Genomic DNA, 17,132 nt, shown 5'->3' with positions numbered 1-17,132 from the left:
CCTACTATACATTGGTCTAAGAGTAGAGGCACAGGTTAGACATTTAGTTTTAACAACACTCTAAAGCAGGTATCATCACCATATTGCAGATGACAAAACTGAGCCTCAGAGGAGTTAAGCAAATTTCCCAAAGTCACATATTTTAGAAATGGCTGAAGAAAAATTTACATAATTTCAAAGTCCATTCTTTTTCTGTTTCACCATTCCATTAAAACCTTCTGCCTCTGTATGTCCACGATCCTTTTTGTACACATTATACATCATGTTGCAATTATTTGTTTACAAACGTGTGTCCCATATCCTAAAGGTTAGGATTGTATCCTATACCTTATATCTACATTCCTAGAGCCTAGTGCACTGTTCGATTTATAGAAGAAATTAAGTACATTCTTATTGAAAGAAGGAATATAAAATATGGAAATTTCAGAATCAGAAAATATTATTTTTCAAAATCTTCTCTTACTACCTACCGGGTAATTGATGATGGTATGTTAAAGACCCAAAGAAACACACCTTCATTTATATTTGGCTCCCATTTGGTTTCTTTTGATTCAGTTCATTTTCCTGGGATTATGGGCATGGGTTAATCAACATGAAAATTTAGCATTTCTAGGAACTGGATAGACTGTCATACTACATTATTAAAATGAGGTTAGAGAAGGGGAACCACATTTCAGTCAAGCCCAAGTACTTCTTCTAAGCCAGGCTTACTTTCCTGATACTATGAAAACAGAATTTCATAATAATTTGAGATGTACATAAAAACAGATTCAGCCAGACTTCACCATAGCTCAGACCAAATGGAACTGTTTATGGCTACACAGAATTAGGCTGCAACCAGAAGGAATCCATTCCTACCTGAGGATCCATTAAATGGCCAACTCCTCTAGATTCCACATTTTATACATCCATCCATCCAACATTCTACACTTGGCTGATATTTCTCTTCCCACATAAGTTAGCACAACTGGTGTTCAGAAGGTGAGGTTAATTATGGTGTAGATTTAGAAAGGAAAAAATGAGCTAACATTTACTAAGTATTCTATGCCTAGCAACTTGCACAATCATTTACTACTCCTCAGGACTCTAAGTGTTATAACTATATATATTTTATAGATAGGAGAAAAAAAAAAAACAAAGCAAAACAGGACAAAGTTAGGTAATTCCCCAAACCTCACAATGTGTAGATAGTGGGGTCTAGAATCAATCCAGGCAGTAACAATGCAGTTTCTTCTCTCTTAACCAGTACTCTCCTTTGAAATAGTCACCCCTCTCTCTTCATTTCAATAAAATTTGTTTCTACTTGGCCGCCCTCAAAAGGTAACAACATGTTACTGAAGTACCCAAGGTTGTTGGCTACTGTAATCCTTCACAATACTGTCCTAGAGACCAGGCCTCTGGGAGCAGCCATAGAGTTGGGAGGGAGAAAATTCACAATAGATGAACCTTGGGAACCATCTGAGTTCAATTCAATATTCCCAAGAAGATAGTTTTATTATAGAAAAGATAAAACTGACTGTTATGCTCGCATAAAATTAATTCCACAGTTGTTCTTTACCAGTGTATGCATCTGAAGTCTAAAAATAACCATTGTAAGTAAAAACAGTTGGTTTATTAGAGGAGTGGGATTCTGGATGTTCCCCACTTCGTTCCTTCCTTCCTTCCTTTATTAATTTTAATTTTTATTTTAGTTTTCCTTTTTGTTACTCTTGTAACAATATTATTTATTAGATGGTTTTCCATAAAAGTTATTATAAATATTAATAACACTAAAGAAATAAGTGTTTCTATTTTGTCTCCCCAAAATTCCAAGATGAGAAAATTACTAAGATAAGAGAGAGATGGTTAAAAGAATTTTAGTGGAGTCTTAAAATGCAAATGAAACACACACACATGAGGGAAAAGCAATGTCTTTTTAGTGCACCGAGCAATTTGCATTACAACTTGGAGCAACTCATCTTCTACATGGTCTTGCTTATAAAAACTGAGTACATAGATAGCAATGGTAGAAATCTAGTTTTCATTATGAAAACTATAAAAAATAAATGTGTGAATATAAATGATTTATTTGTAACCAGACTTCAGGAACCCTGAAATAAAAGCCAAGAAGCAAGATGGTGTACAATAATATTGCTTTTGAGCATTGATTTATATGATATTCTGGTGCTGGCAGGAGTTCCTAGTTATTATTGCAGCTTAACAAACATACAGCAAGGAGAATTTGGCAGTTACTGTTCACTTAGAAGAAAGCACATTTCTTATTTTTACAATATGCAGCAGCTGGCAAAGCTATGCTGTCATTTGTACATACTTCTAACAAATAATGATGAAGTACCTACACATAGTAAGACACTGAACTACGGGCTGTCATAATGCAAGGGAATTAGTTGAAAGAATTTTTGAGGAGACATATATGTGTATGTATATTTTATATCTTGCCCCCAATTGATCCTCAAAATGCTAGAAAAGACAGACATTCACATATACTCAGAAGACCTCTTAAACTCTGCTCCATATGACTCCTCTGTTGTGGTTTTTAAGTCCACTCATTCCATTAATTTAATCCCTATTTCTTAACAACTTGGGGAGGAGCATCGCCCTCCTTACGATGCCCTTGCTTGACAATCTTCAATTAAAATTCATCATTCTTTCCTTTATGCCTTTTTATACAATAGGTGGCCACCATACACTAAATTTTTCATTATACTTATTTGCCAATATTTCTACATTGGACTATAAAATCTTTGAGGGCATTTCTGTACCTCCAGAACGCAACAAAATGCCAGGCTCATGGAGGGTGCTCAATAATACTGAGATGTACATGGTAATTTAGATCAAGGTATGAACTAGTACAGTGAGAGTATGTGGAAGGAAATGCATTCTAAAAAAGTTGAAGTGGGGGAAAGGTTTTGGCTTATCCCCAATAGTGATCACAGTAGGACACAGAAATCACTCTCCAAGTAGAAAGTATTACATAAACTGCTACTGGTGAAAGATGATCATGGTACCCTCATGACAAACATTTACTAAGAGGACAAAAATGTGAGGGGAAGGGACTGCTTTTACCTATATGCATATTCTTTCTCCTCTTTCAAGAACTGAATGATTCTGACTCATTTACATACCTAAGCTTTCAATCTTTCAACTCACCTGTTCAACTTCCTTTTAATGAGTAATCCCTAGTCATTCTCATGCTACTGGGTTTTTTCAGCAATTTATTTTAATTTTCCTGCCTTTGCTTTCTCTCTTTTTGGTCCTACCTAGAAAATCTAATTTCTTCCTTCACATTTATCCCGACCTACATTAATAACACACAGGTGGAACTCTCCACCTGCATTCATCCTTCTCTTCTGTATTTGCTTATCTCCAGCTGTCTCCATTATCAGCTCCTCTCTGTGTCACTGCCAGCTTTGACTGAAGATACAAAAAGTTACTTCTTTTTTTTTGTTCTTACCTTTTATTCCTCTTTCTCTTCTCTATCACTGTCACTGATTATATTTCCTCCATTACAAACGCTCATAATTTGTATCACATGTGATCCTTAGCTCTCATTTATATTATCATATTATAAGTTTTAATTCCATAATGAATATAAGTTGAATTTAGGTAACATTCCACAAAACTCTTCTCCATCATTGTAGGTGGCAGGCATATATTAAGCATCCTCCATTTTATAGATATCATAGACAGCAGATACTATAATAGCTAGTATCTACTGAATTCACATTGTTTCTGGGCCCTCCATAAGTTATATAAAATACATAAAATTCCATACACACACACAAAAACTTGATTATAAGGTCATATTTTGATAACAGAAAAGCCTAACTTTAAAGTAGCAAATAACTGTTCCAAAACCCATGCATGTTCTTACACAGTAGGGAATGCTTGTTTCAAATAAGTGAATAAGAAAGGGATGCCTGGGTGGCTCAGTTGGTTGAGCCACTGCCTTCAGCTCAGGTCACGATCCCAGCATCCTGGGATCGAGTCCCACATTGGGCTCCTTGCTCGGCAGGGAGCCTGCTTCTCTTGCTGCCTGCTTTTCTGCCTGCTTGTGTGTACTCTCTCTCTCTCTGGCAAATAAAATCTTAAAAAAAAAATTATTTAGAAAACTAAAGACCTGTGATTTTTAATTTTTTGTTTGGTGGTTTAGTTTTTTTATTTTCTACAGCAACATCTCTGAAGTGTTTCACAGTGTCAGTACAAAATAGCCTAAGTTATATTCAGAGTATTAAAATGTTACTTATTTATTTTAAGAGGCTATTACCTAGAAAACAAACAAACAAACAAAAAACCCAGAAATAATGATTTCCAAACCTTTATAATATGTAAGTATAGAGCCACTGACATGTGTAATTGCTTCTCGTTTTTTATTTGAGGGGGACAAGGTAGAGTGCTGATAATTACAGGTTCATCAGGATCAGTTAGGGTGGTGTAAGGGTCGATAATTACCATAACTTTTAGCCAGTTTTGTACTAGAAGACTTACAGAATTAAAAAAATAATAAAGATTAAGAACCTGACACTTTGCCCTGCTTCCCACAGAACTATTTCACATATGCAGTCAGTGGATAAAAAACAGCAACCACCGACAAAATAACACTGCACCCTGAGATAAACCACAAATAACAGCATCACCTGATTAATTCTGGTCCCCAAGACAATAAAACCTTGGAGATTCCTCATAAACCTGGACTACCTATAAAACAATTTTATCTCTGATTTTTTGCTGTGCTGATGTCTGAATATATGGCATGACCTTTATGAAAATTATAATTGTGTGAGAAAGTTTCTGAATATCTACCATGAGCAGACTAATAGACATTTGGTAAGCTTCATTATTTTGCAGTGCTACCTTTAAATACACCTGTATTTTATTTGCCCAGTAAGCCATTCAAACTCCCCTGCACTCTTTCCAGGTCACCTGTGTCACCTTTTCTAAACTTGCTTTGTCTTTCAGACCTTTCTGACAGATTCTATGATCTGGAGCGGTCAGCACCCACGCCACTGGGTAGGCCTCTGAAATCTCACATTTAACCACAAACTTCTAGAAGTTCAGCTTTCTTGCTAAATTCATCCAGGTCTCTGGACCGTCCGTCCTATTCAGACAGCCGGTCTCCAGTCTCATTATTAGGGGTCCGTGTACTTCTCAGTTTTGTTTATTTGCAACGCTCCCCCTTCTCCACCCCCTCCGCGTCTCTCTCTAACACACACACACACACACACACACACACACACACGCACACACTTAGGCGAGACAAGAAAGCTATAAAGCAAGCTGGAACTGGAATTCTCTGCCTCCAGCTCGGTTACACCGGGGTAAAAACGCCACTGGGTTAGGCTCCCGTAGAGAGGTTTCCCTTGAGGGCAAGCCTCCTCAAGCAAAGTACACTCCAGGTACATTTGGAAATGGCTGCTAGGTCCGCCGCCGCGCCGCCCCGCCCCGAAGCACGAGAGGACTTTTGTGGAATCAACACTGTGAGAACCTGGAGGTAGAACTCACTGGAATGTGGGCGCCCCCATGACTCGGTCCCCTTGCGCTTTTTAACTCTCAAAAAGCACTGAGCCTCCAGCAATTCCTGGTTACAGTTCAGGTTTTCTTAGTACCGGTTCCTGTGGAGGTTTCTGTGTTATCTGTGGAAGGATGTGTCTCTCCTTTGACGGGGGTCGGGAGGTGGGGATGGGGGGCAAGGTTGCCCTGTGACTCCTCTGACTGGCCTAGGAAGAGGTGCTGAGGTTCAGTTTGTTCCGCTTTTCGTCTGTTCTCGGGCAACAGCAAAGACGACTTCCGAGCTCCTAGGGGGCTTCTCACGGCCCAACAGGAACCGGAACCCGGAAGTCGGCTCTCCGGTCTCTACTGGTCCTTGCATTGGTTTTCTGTGCCTTTTCTCTTAACGCTTAATGCGACGCTGTTTCAGTCAGTCACCAGCATAAGTAACCCCAATTATGAATCAATCCAGCTGTTTGGCTTTTCTCCCTCTTTGTACTACTGAGGATTTGGAAGGGAAAAATTGCAAGTCCTTCAACGCTTGACATAGCTGTCCTTCCTTCAGTATTTCCTTCCAGTGTATCTGTGTCCACCAATCACTTGAAGCCTTGAGGTAGTATTCTTCCTTAGTCCCTTCCACCAAGGAACTTTCTTCCTTGTCGGCTCAGGTTCACCATTAATGAAGCTATCTATATAAGGCACATTACTTGCTGCTTTCCTTCTGCCTTTTTATTTGCTCTGTCTGGCTTTAGCCTTGATCTCGCCAATCCATTTCTCCATATTGTGGCTAGATAGATGATTCTAAAATACAATTTAATTGTGGTGTTCCCCTCAAAAATCTCCTTGTTCCTCACTGTCTTCAGGAGAGAGTCCATACTCAGTATGGACTCAGTATGGTTTTCCGACCCCTCAAGACTTGGTATCTTCCCTAGCTCTCCTGCCACAGCTCTTTTCATTTAACCTTTTATTTTATTGAACCAAATTTTTCATATCTTCCAGATTCTAGAAGGTACAATGGTCTCATGTTTTGCCAAGTCTGTATGGGCTGAACTCTCTTATGTCCCAAGCTAGATACCAATAATCCCAGTAACAATGACTGTTCAAGACTTGGCTACTTGTCTGTCCTCCCTTAGAACCTTGCCCTCCCCTTATTATATAATCCATTCTGTACTAAATTTTATTTGCTCCTTATTTTAACTTTTTCTCAGGAGGAAGGAAATTTTACTTCTTATTTATAATTGTATCCTCAGTTTCTAGCATAGTACCAGTCCCATAAAATGTAAATAATGAATATTTACAATGAACTGCAAGAGAATGCCATATGGGATTACATAAAACATGAAAGTAGTCTCTATCCCTGTATTCTTAACCTGCTTGCTGAACTTTTATGTTTAAGTTCTTACTGTAAACTGTGAGTTGTTATACTCAGCAGAAGTCACAATAGCCAGCTTATAGGCCAAGTGCTGCCCACAATAATGTTTGTTTTGGTATATTGGGTGCTTGAGAGAAAGTGGAGCCAATATTTAAAGATCCAGAGATTAAATATTTTAATTTCCAGATGATCTTAAGAGTCAGGAAACCTAGAAATACAGACTGTCAAACAGGCTTTGTGGTCAGTCAAATGTGGGTATGCATGGATACATAAGTTTTCATTTAAAAACTCAGTGTTCTTGGTCAAATTCCTCAACATCTCTAATCCTTAATGTACTCCTCTATAGAATATGCATGATGTCTAGAACTATTGTGACCCTCAAGTTAATTAATACATGAAAGGGTTTCCCCCATTATCTGGTATATGGTAAGCATTCAGTCAATAAATCATTGATTTATTATTATTTGATATCATTTAAATCAGCAGTGGGCTTCTTTAGTCAAGTTTGAATACATGTGTTACTCCCACTAAATCATGAATTGGTTCAAACAGCTATTAACTTTACTGAGTTTGATATTGTAATGGAAGGCCCTTGGCCATTAGGTGTTTCATCCCTTCCATTGTTAAGGGTTATTGCCTCTCCCTCTATGTATTAGTCACAACATCACAACCAGTATAACTCAGTATAGTTCTCATATCCTTTCTCTCCAAGTACCTTACAGGTTGAGACAGGAAAAAGCTTCAGTTCATCTGCCTATCTCTGCATCCACATTTCTATCCTCTTCAAAAGAAGAAGAAATTCCAAACTGGATTTTCAGAGTTCAAGGTATTAACTGGGTGACATTCACTAATGGCTGTGATCAAGGTCCTTCCTCTTCTAATTCCTTTCTTCCTAGGGTCAATAAATCTCAGCAAACCTAAACCATAGTGCACACTGTCATGTTCTTTTCTGGTTCTCTCTTCCTTCTTAAGGAGGTGGATGATGTGTTAATTGACTAAGAAGCAAGGAAATCATATTTCCAGATCCCCTTTCCTCTTTATTCCACTACTAAGTAAACTTGCCTTAAAGCTATTGGCCAGATGTGCAATCACATCCTAAGTCAGTATGGCCTGAAGTATGAAGAGCAAACAAACCCTTCCTTCCCATCCATCTCTTTCATCATTTGGAGCAATGATAGGGATACTTTGAAGAAGTATCTCCTCACAATACAGAGGCCCAGATGTATAGAAAGGTGAAGTAGAGAGAAACTTGCAAATAGTTACCTAAAATATAAGTAAAGTTTCCAGAGGCATTCAGAACAAACTATGACACTGAGAAACTATGTTGCTATATTTAGTAAATCTGGACAGAAGTGGTAGTCAGAAGAACAGGAGGAAGGGAGGAAGTTCCCTTACAGACTTTAGACGAAGGGCAGCTGTCCTTGTGGAGGCAAGTTATGTGTCCATTGGTTTCAGAATTTCCAAACACTGGCTCTTGAAGAGCTCTATTTTCCTAGCTTGTCATTCCACTCTCTATCATGTTTCTAATCCATAAATGCAGGCTAGGCTTTCAAGCTATATAAAGCAGCAAGCCACTGTTTGTAAGAATTACAGCACATAGGTTGTCTGTGCTAGGACAAGGGGAGGCCCCACAGATTGTTCATTGTGGATATTTTGGTTTGTTTGCTTTGTTTTCATAATTTCTCTCACCCCATCACTCTTCCATCTTGTTTCTCAACCAGATCTAAAGGACCTTGTCTAGAGAAAGTAGGGTACAGGCTGAACAGAAATAATGGAATTTTAGTGCTACCATTGAAGTATGAAGGTAGAAAAATGTTTGAGGGGATTAAATAGGAACCATAAATTAGTAGGCTGCAAAGTTTGGGGAGGAACATATAGCAAATAACATTTCTATTATTTGACTTCTGAAGGCACAGATTTGGAAACACTCACAGAAATACTTCAGCATTTACAGGGGTTTTTAAACAGTCCAATAGAAGCCCATTGTCATTGCAATGACTGTTCTGAAGATCACACACCACAGTGACCTAAGAAAACTCACACGTATTCAATGACATCTTGGTAAAGTGAAGCTAAAAATAACTAGGTTTCTTTTCCCCCTCCTGCATTCTCTATTTTGATTTTTCTACATATTGTCAGATTTAGATAAACATAAGAGAAATATTGCCTTTGCTTGGGAATATCTATTGCTGTAATAGCTATACATAGTACTAAATTTTGTAGGCAAGAGACTTGTGTAGCTTTACACTTGTGTGACTGTAGAATCACTGAACCTGGGGAAAATGAACACATGAGAAACTGGGTGCTTCAGTTTTCAACATTAGAGTGTTTGAAGTGAAATATCTAGAGATACCTTCTCTAGGGGGAACATAACTGATGATGTAGCTGATGAAGATGTGCCTCAGGCTGGCCAGAAATGAGGGTGCTGTTAGAGAAATAATCAAGACGAGAGTTTGAGGTTCCAACTACCTCAGGGATGGGGAGTAAGCTGAATTTTATATTTATATTCCTGTTCCTTTTTTTTTTTTTTCTCTCTTAACAATGTATTAAAGGAGGCAGGGGGCCATTCATAATCAAGCATTGTAACATCTGGGCTGTTGAGGTGAATTAGTCAGAGAATACAGGACAGCATAATATAAAAAGTAGATTTAAGGGGCACCTGTATGGCTCAGTGGGTTAAAGCCTCTGCCTTCAGCTCAGGTCAAGATCCCAGGGTCCTGGGATCGAGCCTCGCATCAGGCTCTCTGCTCAGCTGGGAACCTGCTTCCCTCTCTCTCTCTGCCTGCCTCTCTGCCTATCTCTGTCTATGAAATAAATAAATAAAATCTTTAAAAATAAAGTTTAAAAAAAATAAGAAGTATATTTAAAATAAGGGGATGGGAAAGTGTGGCTTAATTTACAAAGCAGCTTTGAAGTTAATTATTGTCCTGACTCATTTAAGGGACTTCTGATATCTTCAGTTAAACCCTCTATTTCACTATTCAAAGAAAGGTACACAACAATGACTAGACCTTCCAGGCAGCCATGGAGAGAGACAGGGTTTCCCTGAAACTCCAGTGATCCATCTCTGAGTGATCCATCATAGGAGTGACTACTTAACTAAGCACAAACCAAGCCACAAGCCACAAGCCACATGGGGGAATTGAGGCAGTTGGGGTTGCCCTCAGTCTGTGTGCTGCCTCTCATTCCCTCACTCCCTATTCTTCCCAAGGGAAGAAGGAGAAATTTCTAACCTGACACATGAGAGTCCACCATGTTGACTGGGGGTCATAGGGTCAATGTGGCTTTAAAGGTCATGCATTGCCCATGCCTGCCTTTATCTCTTTCTATTTCCTGCACTCATTATGTATAGGACTTGATAAGGTAATTCAAGTCCTTTTCTCTCAATGTACATGTCTAAGGGTGCTGGTCATTGTATTGACCATATAGGTCAAAGACAATATGACTGGTCATCTTTTCTTTGGCGGACAGAAGCAGCGCCTTTAGAGCTTAGATTCTAAATCACAGGTTTCAATCAGTTCCCTTACCACAGTTTTACATGGAGTAACTGGAAACTAACCTAATAAATTTTCATAAGGGACTTTGTGTTCCATTCAATTGCTCTTCCATGGATATGCAGCTACTTTTGGAAACATTTTTCATAGAGGTTAACTGGCAGGGCAATATTGCTCCATCCTAGTCAAATGCCATCAATACCAGAAATATATAATAGACTGCTTACATTCTTTGTATGTTTATTTTCTATGGACTAAATTCTGCTTTATCTATTCTTCAGCATAGTATTTTACAAAATTTCTGCAGAAATGTCTCATCTCTGCTGGTAGGGATGATTAACACATAACATATAATCCAAAGCAACCCATTATGAACCCAAAATTTCTCTAAAGTTCTGGAAAACAACAGCAGCAGCAGCAGCAGCAGCAGCAGCAGCAAGGAAAACAACAAAAATAACAATTATGCAACTATAAGATATGGCCAACTTATGTTTTTTAATTATGTTTTAACTTAATTATTGCTAATTAAAACCCAATTCATCAAGGGAGGTAAGGAATCAGGCTTTGTGATCATGCAGTGTGGGTTCGAATCCCAATTTTCCATTTACTAGCTGTGTATCCTGGAGCAAGTTATTTACAACATTTTGAGCTTCATTTTCCTCATCAGTAGAAAAGAATGAAAGAAAAAAAATCTACTTCATTGGTTTAATATGAGGATTAAGTTATTGTGTATAATATTACCATGTATGCACAATAAATGTTATCATATACATATATCCCCCTCTTTTGCACATCACATACCTCTAGCCCTCTGTCTTTAGTTCCCAGTAGTAAGCCTGCTCTAGTTTGAGAAGCATGAATCTAGGCGATGAGAGCAATTTCTGGAAGATGCATTCTCTCCTCCAGGCTCTTTGCTCTACATGGACAGACACAGTGATTTACTCTACATTTGCTTCAAAGAATGAGGCAGAAAGGCACTGTCCCAAGTTGCCTTTCCCTAGGGAAATGGATTCACAGTTTGCTTTTGGTTTAACTAATCCGTTCTTCCTCTGGGCTGTTCATTTTTGTTTCTCTTTTTAAAAGTCTTCCAGATTTGTCCATGCCTTCTAGCTATTCCTGCTGTCCAGAATGCAATGATGGATTCTAATATAGCAGCGACAGCTGGAGAGTTTCACATTTTCCTTTGGGAGATCCCATTGGTTGGTGAAACTGAAAATGAAGACATTTTTAGGCATTTCCCTAAAGTGCTTCTCTACCATCCTTATGGCTAGTTTGTTTGCTCACACTGCTCTAGCAGAGGTCTGTTAACACAATGATTGTAAAACATCTGGGAGAAATATTTAGATATAAGGGGTTGCAGGAGTAGCTTTTATTGTTATTAATGAAACCAGCTCACCATTTGGCACAATGTCCTATGCCTTCCGAGTGCTATATAAAGTAATGCCTGATTGCCTGAGATATGCTTTGTCCCCAGGATTCACTGCCAATTAAAATAATAAATAAGCAACACAAGCTATGGAGATTAGAGGGAAGGATAATTGTCCTTCCTTGTCAAATAAATGAGGGGCTGGCTGGGACAAAGAAGAGGAGAACTAGATAGGTATATATTTTCCTCTCCTGTGGTGTCATGTTTATTGTTATTTTATCTACATGACAATGGGTAAAACGGAACATTAAGTCACATCACAGTATTAACAACCATCTGAAGTGTCCCCATCTTTATAAACCAGAGACAGACAGTTTCCTTTCAGTAGTTCTGACTAAAATCCTATCTCAATTTCCCCTCACAGCTCCTGTAGGAAGCTTTGATGCAATTACTTCATCCAAGTAACAGAGTAAGGGAGTAGAGTACATTAGCTTTATCCTAATGAGAGAAACCAAGAAAGGCTGAATGAATTCAGCAACTAAGTAAATAAATAAATAAATAAAACAAGGATATTCTATCTCAGACTGAGAATAACAAAAATGAAATTTTCATTATTATTATAATATAATTATAACATCAACAATAATGGCTGTACTCTGTAAAGTGCTTAGTGTGTGCTCTTCACCATGCTGAGAAATAATCTGTTATATAATCTCTTAAAACAGTTCTGGAGCTACTATTTCCATGAGGATAAGAGAATTTGCTTATGATCACAAAAGATTCAGCGACCATTTCCATAGGTCAGTTCAAAGCAATATCTGATGTCAGTTTTTTGTTTAATTATTTTTGATGTGACAGATTTTGGTAAGTGGATGTGGATGTGTAATAGTTGATAAGATAATCAGGAGCATTACCTGACAATGTTAACACTTACTGAATGTCTGCTTTTTTTTTTTTTTAATATTTTATTTACTTATTTGACAGACAAGTAGGCAGAGAGGCAGGCAGAAACAGAGAGAGGAGAAAGCAGGCTCCCCGCTGAGCAGAGAGCCCGATGCAGGGCTCGATCCCAGGACCCTGGGACCATGACCTGAGCCGAAGGCAGAGGCTTTAACCCACTGAGGTACCCAGGCGCCCCTGAATGTCTGCTTTTTACAACCCTGACTTAATTATAAGATTCAAGAACCCATGAATGAATAGGAGTTGGAATTTGAACTAATACATATAATTTTGTGTCATATTTCATTGAATTATTTGTTTATACACTCTCTCTCCCTTTCCCACAGCACATAAATATGCACACTTAACATTGCTAAACCAAAGATCTAGTTATATTCATCTCTGTATGTCTATATTTATCTTCCTTATTGTAAGTTCACGTAAGGTCATGTTATAGCTGTTGAAAAGAAACATGTTTAACAGTTATAACATGTTATAACTGTTAAAAAGAAAAAGAAGAGGGAAGTACTTTTTCTTTGAGAATTTATATTGTACTAACAGAATTACAGATCTAGGTATTATTTCATATTCATGTTGTCATTTTGAACAAGGTAGAATTATCCTAGATACAATGATAAGGGAACAAAGTTTTCAAGAAGTTACATAATTGTACATGGTATAACTGGGATGGGAATATGGTTTTGCCCACAGCCTAGTCCAGGCTTAGTCTACAACAAAATGTTGAGCATATAGGTTTTTACCACTATTGGTCTTAGGATAATTATGTTTACCTTACTTCCGACTCTGCTGATAAATTAGCAGATACCTCTCAGGAATGGCTAAATGGCACCCTATCCATTGAGAAAGAAAATAGAGGAAGAGAAACAATGATCACGTATGTTTCTTTTTGTACTATTGAGTTTGAGGCAACTATAGGACACACAAAAGGAGATTGTCAAGAGGAGCTGAAAATATGAGTTCAAAAATCAGGTAAAAATTATGTAAACAAATTTACATAATTTGTGCAAGAGAGGAAGGTTTGGGAAATGGACTATAAAGGTGATAGCTAAAGTTGTGGTAGTCAATGAGGTCCCTGAAGGAGAAAATACAGACTAAGAAGTGCTAAAGGTTAGCTTTATGAAATTGAGCACAGAAAGTCTAAAATGAAGATTTTGAAAAGAGCCATCTAGAGAAGTAAAAAACCAAGACATATGTATAAAAGAAGATAAGAGAAGAAACAGTTTTAAAGAAAGAAGAAACAGGAATATATTAGAGTAAGTGAAGGTGTACCTTGGTGGCTCAGTTTGTTAAGCATCTGACTCTTGATTTCAGTTCAGGTCATGATCTCATAGTTGAAAGATGGAGCTCTGTGGTGGGCTCTATGTTGGGTGTGGAACCTTCTTAATATTCTCTCTCTCTCCGTCTCCCTCTGTCACTCCCCCCAACTTTACCTCACTAAAATAACAAATAATTAAAATTGAAATTTTAAAAAGTGAGGCTATGTCATTAGATATAACAACTAGGAGTTCTGATCTATCAAATACTTAGATATTTTGAAGTTTTAGGGTTATATCAGAATAGTTTAGGGACATTTGAGTTGAGAGAATGTTTAAGTACATTAATAAAGAAAACTGCAGATTATACTTCTAATCAAGTCTTAATATCAATGGAGTATAATTGATATCATGAAAGAAGATTTAATCTCTAGCCTGCCATTCTGACTTAATCTGCTTTAATGGATTTATTATCACCTAATATATCACTTCTGTATTTGTCATCTGCCTCCTCATGGTGGAATATAAAGAGACACTTTATTTCATTAATACCGTATCTTCAGTGCCTAGAACAGGAATTGGCCAAATACAGCCCACCCCTTGTAAGTATAAATAAAATTTTATCAAAGCACAGAGCCTGTTCATATTGACTATGGCTACTTTAGCTGAGTTGAGTCCATGTAAGAGAGACCATATGCCACAAATCAAAAATATTTAGTCTCTGGTCCTTTACAGAAATAAGTTTGCTAATCCCTGGTCTAGAATAATACTGGCACATAGTGGGCACTCTATAAATATAAATGATAAGTAAATGATAGAATTAAAAATTAAAGGCATTAGTCTTAATTATTTAATTAATTAAATTAATTTAATTTAATTTAATTTAATTAATTGTTGGCTAAATTAACTTTTCAGAGCTTTGTGTCCCCATTTGTAAGCTGGGATAATAATGATATACATCTTAAATGACAAAAGTAAACATTATATGAAATATATGTAATTGGCAAATCAAAAAACAAAAATACTCATTCCCTTCCCTTTCTCTCCTAGAAATGTTATTTATGTCTATGAAGGGGATTTCACAGGCTCCTTTGCGGCCCCTTCTAATCAGTCTGGCTGGGAGTGTCAGCAATATGTAGCCAACAGAGTAGTATGGATTGACCCACATAAGATGTCCTCTGTCCTTGGAAGTTGTGAGACCTACACAGCATAGTTGTGACAAGGGACAGAAACTGAGAAAAATCACAAGTGCCCACCTTTCAAGTCATCCCAGTCCTTTAAAGTCAGCACATCACTATTAACATTAATATGACTGTAGCAAAAAAAAAAAAAAAAAAAAAGCAGTAGATAATAAACAGAGACATTTGGGATTGATAAAGTTTCTTGGAATAATTTTCTAAGGCACTGGCCTTCACCTTTCTAATCATTCCAGAAAAGCCTTTCATTATTCATGGCTTTCTGTACAGTGTAGTTCATTGTTCAATGCAGCTGTCAAGACCATTCAGCCTCCTAATGTTTTCTATATTTTTTGTTATTTTTTTCTTATGGTTGTTGGATATCCAATGAGGAAGTTTTATTATTTTTTTAAAGCCTCTTAGCTTTTAAAAAATACTAGTATTAAAAGCTATTATAAACTTTTCTTCTTAAATGCACACACTCAACCAAGACACGTATTTTCAATTTTATTTTGAAAAGGGACTTGAACATTAAAATTGAAGCCTTTGGAATTGACAGTTTCTAAGCAGGAGAAAGTAGAAAAGGCAGATATTTCCATTTTCAAAAAGATTTTATCAGGTAAAAAAATAAAACGGAGAGACTGGAAGAACAGAAAAAAAAATAATGCTATGAAAAGCGCAAGTGTTCAACTTCTTTATCTTTTAGGCCCCAAATATTCCCATATTGTCTGATGCAAACTCAAGTCACATTATAGGGGTACCTGGGTGGCTCTGTCAGTTAAACGTCTGCCTTCAGCTCAGGTCATGATCCCAGGGTCCTAGGATTGAGCCTCACTTCCGTCCTCTCTCTGGGCTCCCTGCTCAGTGGGGAATTTGTTTCTCCCTCTTCCTCTGCTCCTCCCTCTCCCACCCTCCTCCCCGCATACTCTCTGGTTCCCCCTCTTTCTCTCTGTCAAATAAATAAATAAAATTCTTACCTTCCCCAGATTTCAAGATCTTTCATTATTCATTAAGCCAATATGTATTGACTTTTTGCATTTTGTGACACAGTATTATGCAAAGTAGTACAGATTCCACAGTGAATGAAAGCCCAGCCCTGACCTCAAGCTCACTGTCAAACAGAGGACACAGACTCAAAAAATATATTACAAACAAGTTACTAACTCTGTGAAAAGGGAACATTAACTCTTCTTACAAAGAAAGAAGACTGATTATAAACAATATGTATAAAAACATTGTTAGATAAATATCATTCATTCATTTAGCTGACAAAATTTTTTTTTACCATGTGTAAAACAATGTCAAGGGGCCAGGAAGACCATATAATACCACCTCAAACAAAGCCTATCATAATATTTCCTAGGAATATGTATGAACTAGGAATATTTTTCACATTTGACTTTTGTCCAGTTAATAATAAATAAATTTCAATTAAATTCAAATGAGGTGTTAAGAATGGTTTGCAAACACATTTTAAAGATGATATACTTTACTTGTGTTTCATCTAAAGTTGTAAATCTTAAATCTTTGAAATTTATGATATTAAAAAAGTAATTATAATCTTTTTCCTAATTTGTTCATAAATGTTGAAATAAGAATGGTTTCAGGGTGCTATTTGCACTTCTCTCCAAATAAAATATTTAGGGTATGATTAGTCTCAGTTGATAGAAGAAAGTCGCTAATTTTTTTTCTCTCTTTAATGGTGACTTTGAAAAATTAGAGATACCTCGACATGTTACATAGTTTTTTTTTTTTTAAAGGTTTTATTTATTTATTTGACAGAGATTACAAGTAGGCAGAGAGGCGGGCAGAGGGAGAGAGGGGAGAAAGCAGGCTCCCTGCTGAGCAGAGAGCCCGATGTAGGGCTCGATCCCAGGACTCTGGGATCGTGACCTGAGCCGAAGGCAGAGGCTTTAACCCACTGAGCCACCCAGGCGCCCCGACATGTTACATAGTTTTGATCAAATGACCACAATTTAACAAACTTAGTAAATGTTGACCTTACTGCGAATTTGCAAATGTTTT

Source organism: Enhydra lutris, unplaced genomic scaffold, assembly GCF_002288905.1.
Source record: "Enhydra lutris kenyoni isolate GAN:26980312 unplaced genomic scaffold, ASM228890v2 scaffoldscaffold37, whole genome shotgun sequence".
Lineage (NCBI taxonomy): Eukaryota > Metazoa > Chordata > Mammalia > Carnivora > Mustelidae > Enhydra > Enhydra lutris.
The sequence above is the reverse complement of the archived record's forward strand: the minus strand, read 5'-3'. Positions refer to the sequence as shown.